Below are 10339 nucleotides of genomic sequence, written 5' to 3' on the forward strand. Positions count from 1 at the left end.
GGCCCAACAACGTCTACAAGAAGAAGGTTGTGTAGTAGACATCAAGCTCTTTTCTGGCGCCGTTGCCGGGGAGGTTAGCGCTTGAAGGTATATCTTTAGATCTTGCAATCGAGTCTTTTAGTTTCTTGTTTTATCACTAGTTTAGTTTATAAAAGAAAACTATAAAAAAATGGAATTGAGTTTGTCTCATACGCTTCACCTTTTTAATATCTTTCATGAGTATGATGGAAAGGACAATTGTGCTCAAGTGCTAGAAGAAGAAATATATAAAATGTTTGGCACTAAATATTTGAATGATGAGCATGATTGCAATGTTGTTAGTATGAATTCCTTGAATATCCATGATGCTAATGATATGCAAAGCCACAAGCTTGGGGAAGCTATGTTTGATGAAGATGATAATTTTTATCCCCCAAGTTTTGATGAGCAAATTTATTATGATGAAATCATGCCTCCTATTTATGATGATTATATTGATGAAAGTGGATTTGGAGAGTTCATGACTTTATTTTGTGATGAATCCACTATTCCGGAAGAGGTTCCAATTGATTATGAGAACAAAGTTGCTATTTATGATGATTATTGTGATGACTTGTATGCTATAAAGAATAATGATATCCATGAAACTTGTCATCATGATTTTAGTTTTCAATTGGATTATGCCTCACATGATAATTATTTTGTTGAGTATACTCCCACTATTATTCATGAAGAGAATTTTGCTTATGTGGAGAGTAGTAAATTTTCTATGCTTGTAGATCATGAAAAGAATTATTTAGGTGATGGTTATATTGTTGAATTCATTCATTATGCTACTGAAAATTATTATGAGGGAGGAATATATGCTTGTAGGAATTGCAATAATATCAAGTTTCCTCTCTATGTGCTTAAAGTTTTGAAGCTATGCTTGTTTTACCTTCCTATGCAAGTTGATTCTTGTTCCCACAAGTTGTTTGCTCACAAAATCCCTATGCATAGGAAGTGGGTTAGACTTAAATGTGCTAGTCATATTCTTCATGATGCTCTCTTTATGTTTCAATTCTCATTCTTTATGTGAGCATCATTGAAATCATCATGCCTAGCTAGGGGCGTTAAACGATAGCGCTTGTTGGGAGGCAACCCAATTTTATTCTTGTTCCTTGCTTTTTGTTCCTGTTTAGTAACAAATAATTCATATAGCCTCTGTTTAGATGTGGTTTTATGTGTTTAGTTAGTGTTTGTGCCAAGTAGAACCTTTGGGAAGACTTTGGGAAAGTCTTGTTGATCATGCTGTAAAAAACAGAAACTTTAGCGCTCACGAGAATTGCTGCCATTTTTATTTGGAGAGTGCTATTTAGTTAATTATTTTTTGAAGATGATTAATAGATAAATTCCTCATGTCCAGCAATTTATGTGCGAATTTTATGAGTTCCAGAAGTATACGTTTGATCCAGATTACTACAGACTGTTCTGTTTTTGACAGATTCTGTTTTTCATGTGTTGTTTACTTATTTTGATGAATCTATGGCTAGTAAAAGAGTTTATAAACCATAGAGAAGTTGGAATACAATAGGTATAACACCAATATAAATAGAGAATGAGTTCATTACAGAACCTTGAATTGGTGATTTATTTTCTTATACCAACGGAGCTCACGAGTTTTCTACTTTAAGTTTTGTGTTGTGAAGTTTTCAAGTTTTGGGTAAAGATTCGATGGATCATGGAATAAGGAGTGGCAAGAGCCTAAGCTTGGGGATGCCCAAGTCACCCCAAGGTAATATTCAAGTATAGCCAAGAGCCTAAGCTTGGGGATGCCCCGGAAGGCATCCCCTCTTTCGTCTTCGTTCATCGATAACTTTACTTGGAGCTATATTTTTACTCGCCACATGATATGTGTTTTGCTTGGAGCGTCAATTTATTTTGTTAGGATTTTCTTGCTGTTATCTAGAACAATTTTTTGCATCTTTTATTCCAATAAAGGTGGCATTGATAGCCTTTACTATGCCTATGTTACAAGTATACATGTCGCTGTTTGAAAACAGAAAGTTTACCGCTGTTGCAATAATTCCCTAGAAAAGTCAGAATGTGATAAAATGTTGAAACCTTTTGAATATTATGATCTGATAAATTTAATACAGTGGGAATTTTATTTCATAATTTTTGGAGCTAGGGAAGTGTGGATGTTGCTATATTCTTTACAGACTATCCTGTTTAGGCAGATTGCTGTTATGTTTGCATTGTCTGCATATGATTGCTTCTTTAATGATTCTATTTAATGATAGGACTATTAAATATGCAGAGGCATTTAGTATGCAATGTTGAATAATAATTTTAGTAATTTGCCACAATAGAGTATGATAAGGTTTTGGCAATGGTTTGTACTAACTTATCTCATGAGTCCTTGTTGAGTTTTGTGTGGATGAAGCTTTTGAGATTTAGGGAGACCGTGATATGAGAGGAATTAAGGAGACACAAAAGCTCAAGCTTGGGGATTCCCAAGGCACCCCAAGATAATATTTCAAGAAGTCTCAAGCGTCTAAGCTTGGGGATGCCCCGGTTGGCATCCCACCTTTCTGCTTGAACAACTATCGGTTAGTATCGGTTGATCCTAAGTTTTTGCTTCTTCACATGATGTTTGCTATTATTAGATGTCATTTTATTTTGTTTTGCTTTCTGTTTGAATAAAGTATCAAGATCTTAAATTCTTAAATGTTGGAGAGTCTTCACATAGTTGCCTAATTATTCGACTACTCATTGATCTTCACTTATATCTTTCGGAGTAGTTTGTTGTTTGCTCTAGTACTTCACTTATATATTTTAGAGCATGGTGGTAGTTTTATTTTGAATAAATAGATGAACTCTCATGATTCACTTAGATTATTTTGAGAGTCTTAATAGCATGGTAAGTTGCTCAAAATCCTAATATGCTTGGTATGCAAGATTAATAATAAAACTTTCTAATGAGTGTGTTGAATACTAAGAAAAGTTTGATGCTTGATGATTGTTTTGAGATATGGAGGTAATAATATCAAAGTCATGCTAGTTGAGTAGTTGTGAAATTGAGAAATACTTGTGTTGAAATTTTCAAGTCCCGTAGCATGCACGTATGGTAAACGTTATGCAACAAATTTGAAATATGAGGTGTTATTTGATTGTCTTCCTTATGAGTGGCGGTCGGGGACGAGCGATGGTCTTTTCCTACTAATCTATCCCCCTAGGAGCATGCACGTAGTGCCGATGTTTTTGATGACTTGTAGATTTTTGCAATAAGTATGTGAGTTCTTTATGACTAATGTTGAGTCCATGGATTATACGAACTCTCACCCTTCCATCCTTGCTAGCCTCTTCGGTACCGTGCATTGCCCTTTCTCACATTGAGAGTTGGCGCAAACTTCGCCGGTGCATCCAAACCCCGTGATATGATACGCTCTTTCACACATAAACCTCCTTATATCTTCCTGAAAACAGCCACCATACCTACCTATTATGGCATTTCCATAGCCATTCCGAGATATATTGCCATGCAACTTCCCATCATTCTGTTTGTCTTGACACATTCATCATTGTCATATTGCTTAGCATTATCATGTAGTTGACATAGTATTTGTGGCAAAGCCACCGTTCATAATTCTTTCATACATGTCACTCTTGGTTCATTGCATATCCCGGTACACCGCCGGAGGCATTCATATAGAGTCATCTTTGTTCTAGTATCGAGTTGTAACTATTGAGTTGTAAATAAATAGAAGTGTGATGATCATCATTATTAGAGCATTGTCCCAAGTGAGGAATAAAAAAAAGAGAAAGGCCATAAAAAAAGATAAGGCCCAAAAAATAGAAAGGCCATAAAAAAAGAAAAGGCCCAAAAAAATGAGAGAAAAAGAGAGAAGGGACAATGTTACTATCCTTTTACCACACTTGTGCTTCAAAGTAGCACCATGATCTTCATAGTAGAGAGTCTCTCATGTTATCACTTTCATATACTAGTGGGAATTTTTCATTATAGAACTTGGCTTGTATATTTCAACAATGGGCCTCCTCAAGTGCCCTAGGTCTTCGTGAGCAAGCAAGTTGGATGCACACCCACTAGTTTCTTTTGTTGAGCTTTCATACATTTATAGCTCTAGTCCATTTGTTGCATGGCAATCCCTACTCCTTGCATTAACATCAATCGGTGGGCATCCCAATAGCCCATTGACTAGCCTCGTTGATGTGAGACTTCCTTCTTTTTTGTCTTCTCCACATAACCCCCTCATTATATTCTATTCCACCTATAGTGTTATGTCCATGGCTCGCGCTCATATATTGCGTGAAAGTTTATATGTTTGAGATTACTAAAGTATGAAACAATTGCTTGGCTTCACTACAGGAATAAGCTAGTTTGCCGTCAGTGAGGTTCTTTGTCGTCAGCATAACGTCGGGGCAGACGATAAAGAGCTGTTATGCCGTTAGTGGATGACGACAAAGAATAACTGACGGTAAAACAGACGAATAACAGATGGCAAAGAATTACAGACGGCGAACGTACGCAAAAGGTGACGGCAAAAATGAGGCAGACGGCAAAGACGTGTTCTTTGCCGTCATCTCTGACACTACTGACGGTAAAGACGGCACCTGGACGGACGTCAGTTACAGTGTACTTTGCCGTCATCTCATCTGTTAACTGACGGCTAAGATTGTGAGTTCGCCGTCAGCTTCGCTAACTTGCAGACGGCAAAAAAACACGGCCACGCAGTACATGGCCCCGAGGAAAAAAAGGGTTTGCCGTCAGCGAGACCAGTGGCAGACGGCAAACAGCCTAGTCCACTGATAGCCCGGTCGGATGCGCCCAAAAAAAACAGATCGCGAGACCCCAAGCCCACTGATAGCCCGGTCGGACGCGCCGAAAAAAAAACAGATCGCAGCCCCACCCCTCCCCTCGCCCCGCACCACCAGAACAGAGAGCAGCGCTAGGGTTCGAGCGCCGCCGCCGTTCTCCAGCGCCGCCGCTGCCGTTCTCCAGCGCTGCCGCCGTCGTTCTCCAGCGCCGCCGCCGCCCCCTCCTACACCGCGCCCCTAACCCTCCTCCAATGGCCGCACCGTCGCCGGAATCTCCTCCCGTGCCCTAGCGCCGCCGCGCCGGCACCACCGCTGCCAGGCACCACCTCCGCTGCCGCCGCCGCCGCAGGGCACCACCTCCGTCGCTGCTGGACTGCAAAGGAGAGGCAGTTGCACGGCCGCCGGGCACCATCTCCCCCTCTGCCCCATCAGCCCCCACGGTGAGCATTCCTTCTCCTACCCCTCTGCCCCAGATGGATGGATGCATGGCTACATGGATGGATGTATTGATCGATGGATGGATGAATGGATGTTGTAATTGGAGAAAATATTATGTGCTCATTTTTTCTACACGCATTTGTTAGAAATTCTATTTTGTTGATGATTTTGCACTCCTTAGCATGATGAGATGGGGAAAAAGAATCTGTAATCTAGTTCTGTTGATGATTGTTAGCATGGAAATAGTATTGTTGTTATAACTAAAGGAAATCTTGTTTGAGCAATTAGAGTATGTCAAAAGTTCAAGTGAAAATTGTATCTGTAACATTGTTGCCTACCATATAAAATAATTAATGGCCACAAGGATTTCATGCTTACTGCCGTAGTACATTTACAATAATGATGTGGATTAAATATAGGTAAATCTGATCCATATTGTAACTAAAATGTAGATACTATATATCTTTGTTTTTATGAGTGTTGCCTTTGTTCAAATGCTTGTCCATAAGATCTGCAGGTAAACCAATTATATGAAGAAGATTGATGCATCCTTTCTTTATACTTGTTCATCTTTGTTTCTGTTCAAATTTTCCGCGAGTGCTTATGTTGGTTGTGCTGGTGCTTTGATGTACAGGGATCAATCTTTTCACCTCTAGGAGCACTGTTGGTCCTGTTGCCGTCGCCATCACCGTCCACTACCTCCTCTATGGATCATCTAGGGGTGAGCTCAACTATTATCCCCACTCCCCTTATTTACTATGTTCCGGTCGTCGTGCCAATGCCACTAGATTTTATTTTCATGTTAAGTCGCGTAACCTAGGCGTCTCCCGTTCGAAAGGGTGGCATTTATAAATATGCATGTATTTGCATATTTATAACCGTCGTCCTTTCGAATTGTCCAGGTTATCCATGGACAGCCCGAGTACGTGTAGATTGGGTTTGTTTCCCGTGCTCTACTTGGGTCCGAGGAAAAATTTCATCAGCGCCTCCCCATTGTTCTCCGGGTACACATTCTCTTGGCTTGTTGCCGATACGTGTATCTGGAGAACAGCGGGGAGGTGCTGCCGAAATTTTTCCTTAGACCGGAGTAGAGCACGGGAAACAAACCCAATCTACACGCACTCGGGTGGGATTAGGACCCATCTTTACCTACTAGAGATAGGATTCAACCCATGAATGCCTGTTTCTCTTTTGTATGGTAAAAAATAAAACTAAGGCGTAAATAATATGACAAAAGTAATTACTTGTGTATCTAGTCGCAATTACATTTTACATAAATTGATGAATATAAATTTGGTGTACCTACTGTTAGTGCAAGTATGGGTGAAAAACCTATATTATAAAAATCGACGAGCCGCAATGGAGGATCCACCACACCATCAAGGCAACTTGAACCTTAAGGGGTTCGGTGAGCATTGGGTATGTCTTTCTTCCCATCGATTTGTTCTTCATAAGCTTTTTCTTGTCATACATGTTGCCAATCCTTGTGATGAAGTCTTAATCATGTTGCTTTGGTTGCAGGCGTCTCACAATAAGGCTCCGGAGCCCAACCTTTTTGTGGCGTATGCTTTGGCCCATAAGGGATCGTTCTGATCTGCCACGCCTTATGATGAGAATGACACATTACCTGCCTACACCAGCAAGACCGCCTACGATCGAATGGACAAATTTAAAAGGAAGGCAAAAGAGATGAGAGGGCCTGAGTATGATGTGACATCAGAGCTCCTTGACCACGAGGTGGTTATGATATCTGGAGGTGGTAGGAAACATGGCAAGGAAGCGATTGGAGGTGGCATGTTTCCTAGGTCCTCCCGTCGCACTCTCCCTGAGTACAAAGCTCGGTCAGGTATCTCAACATCTTCTATATGTCAACGCTCGACTCCAGCAATGGTTGCGATGGAGGTATTCTATCCAAGTCCTTCTATGTATGCTTATTCTAATTCTTAGTGTTGGATTTGAAGATGTGATTGCAATGCCATATTCTGTAGTCTCGACTGGAGGAGCAGAGGCGACTGCTAGATGAGAAGTTGGAGGAGAGGCGACTGTCGGATGAGAAGAGGGCGGAGGAGAGGCGACTAGCGGATGAGAGGATGCAACTGAACTTTGCAATGTTTGCGGTTAGTTCCTTAATAGCCTTGCACGTACATCTAGTCTTTTACTACCAGTACTTAACTTTCACTCCTCAAACATAATTTGCAGGCTTATTGTACCCAGAATGGTATGCCCGCTATGCAAATGCCTGACATTGCTTTGCCCCCTATGGTTAGTTATCTAAAATACTTGCATGCACCATTATTGCATTTCTTAATCTAAGTTTTGTGCTAATTAACCATGTAATGCTTTGCAGCATCAATCAAGCCATGGGTCAAATAATGATGGATCTTCACATGCACCAGGCCCAAATGCCAATGACCATGGTGGTTCTCCGAACTTTTGAGATCGAGTATGGTTAGTGCCTACATATCTCCATGATTTTCATGATTTAGAGACCACACTTGAATATATTCATGATTTAGAGACAAGCAGCTATTTATTTTCATGATTTAGACACCATTTGAAGATCTCCATGATTTAGAATCTTGCAAGTAGAGACCATTCGATTTGAAGATCAAATTTTTAAGTAGAAACAAGTAGAGACCATTTATTTTCATGATTTAGAGACCACTTGAAGCTCTTTTTATTCATGATTTAGAGTGTTAAGTTGAATCAGTCTTATAATTAGAGACACATAGCTATTTATTTTTACGATTTAGAGACCATTTGATGATCTCCATGATTTAGAAACTTGTAAGTAGAGACCGTTTGAACCATTTGAAGATCAAACTTATAATAGAGACAAGTAGAGACCATTTGAAACCATGATAGATTTGAACCATTTCAACCATGATCTTAATTAGCTATATGCATTCTTGAAGCTATTTATTTTCATGATTTAGAGACCAGCTGAAGCTATTTTTTTTCATGATTTAGAGAGCACTCGAAGATATTCATGATTTAGAGTGTTAAAATGAATCAATCTTATAAGTAGAAACAAGTAGCTATTTGTTTTCATGATTTAGAGACCATTCTTGAAGATCTTCATGATCCAGAATGTTAAATTGACATGTTCAAAATTGGACAAGGTCTGCAAGTACTTTCTTTTGTCTATTCAGCATCTTGATGATTTAAAGCCCTTTTTTATTATGCCAAAATTTGACATGTTGATGATTTCATCTTGTAGGTTGCCACACAGATGCTCTTTGGACTATGATATGGACATGAAGACATTTGTTGTAGTGCCAAATATTACGTACTGATGCCTGCTTTGTTCATTTGCTATGGAACACATTGTACTCTTGCTATGGAAAACTTTGTACTCTTATATTTGCTATGGACTAGCTCGCTATGGGCATTTGGTATACTCTGTGTGGTATTTGATATGAATGTGTTATGGAACAGTGCTATGAACTGTGTCATATTTTCTATGGAACAGTGCTATGAATTATGTGTCATCTGTGCCAAATTATGATATATATTGTGTATACAAACTGTGCCAATTTATATCTATGCCAAATTATGATATATATATTGTGTATACAAACTGTGCCAAATTATGATATATATTGTGTGCCAAATTAATATATATAATGCCAAGAAAAAGTGCACAGCTTTTGCTGTCATTCAAATGGGATTGTAGACGGCAAAAGTACCCACGTGGCGGAAGCCTGCGCAATTGGGCTGCAGCCTAGCCGAGGGGTTTGCCGTCTGCCTTTTGTCGCTAGACGGCAAACCTGGAGACTTTGCCGTCTGCCTCCTGGCCCGCTTGACGGCAAAACGCTAGACTTTGCCATCTGCCTCCTGGCCCGCCTGACGGCAAAACGCTAGACTTTGCTGTCTACGTGGACGGAAACCTGACAGCAAACATTCTGACTTTGCCATCTGCCGAGCTTAAAGCCTGACGGCAAACCTGTACCGGCGTCCGTCTCCGTTAGGTGACTTTTTTTTGCCGTCTACACTGTATGGCTGACGGCAAACTGCTTTCACTGACGGCAAAGTCTTTGCCGTCTGCCCGACAAAAAGTTGACGGCAAAGTTTTGCTTTGCCGATTTATGCTTCGCCGTCTAACTTTGCCGTCAACCAGCTGACGGCAAAGTCTTTGCCGTCTGTATTTCGCTCTTTGCCGTCTGTAATCGCCAGACGGCAAAACTGATGTTTCCTGTAGTGCTTGTCATCGGGGTTGTGCATGATGAGAGCATTCTTGTGTGACGAAAATGAAACATGACTAAACTATATGATTTTGTAGGGATGAACTTTCTTTGGCCATGTTATTTTGAGAAGACATAATTTCTTAGTTAGTATGCTTGAAGTATTATCATTTTTATGTGAATATGAACTTTTGTCTTGAATCTTTCAGATCTGAATATTCATACCACAATTAAGAATTACATTAAAATTATGCCAAGTAGCACTCCGCATCAAAAATTCTGTTTTTATCATTTACCTACTCGAGGACGAGGAGGAATTAAGCTTGGGGATGCTTGATACGTCTCCAACGTATCTATAATTTTTTATCGCTCCATGCTATATTATCTACTATTTTGGACATTATTGGGCTTTATTATCCACTTTTATATTATTTTTGGGACTAACCTATTAACCGGAGGCCCAGCCCAGAATTGCTGTTTTTTTGCCTGTTTTAGGGTTTCGAAGAAACGGAATATCAAACGGAATGAAACCTTCGAAAACGTGATTTTCTCACCGAATACAACTCAGGAGACTTGGACCCTACGCCAAGCCAATTAACAGGAGGCCACGAGGTAGGGGGGCGCACCTGCCCCCCCAGGCGCGCCCTCCACCCTCATGGGCCCCCTGTTGCTCCACCGACGTACTTCTTCCTCCTATATATACCCACGTACCACCAAACGATCAGATACGGAGCCAAAAACCTAATTCCACTGCCGCAACTTTTTGTATCCATGAGATCCCATCTTGGGGCCTGTTCCGGAGCTCCACCGCAGGGGGCATCGATCACGGAGGGCTTCTACATCATCATCCAAGCCCCTCCAATGAAGTGTGAGTAGTTTACTTCAGACCTACGGGTCCATAGTTAGTAGCTAGATGGCTT

The 10339-nt window shown here is 40.5% G+C and overlaps 1 long non-coding RNA gene across 1 annotated transcript; it reads left to right on the forward strand.

The window, feature by feature from the left end:
- Positions 1-4849: 4849 nt before the first annotated feature.
- Positions 4850-8706, forward strand: LOC125551792. The gene is made up of 8 exons (XR_007303222.1): positions 4850-5237; positions 5870-5956; positions 6548-6654; positions 6757-7137; positions 7224-7352; positions 7435-7497; positions 7583-7683; positions 8456-8706. It is a non-coding gene; the product is annotated as an uncharacterized LOC125551792 (long non-coding RNA).
- Positions 8707-10339: the final 1633 nt, after the last annotated feature.

The sequence above is a fragment of the Triticum urartu genome, chromosome 4 (assembly GCF_003073215.2).
Source record: "Triticum urartu cultivar G1812 chromosome 4, Tu2.1, whole genome shotgun sequence".
In the NCBI taxonomy this organism is placed as follows: domain Eukaryota; kingdom Viridiplantae; phylum Streptophyta; class Magnoliopsida; order Poales; family Poaceae; genus Triticum; species Triticum urartu.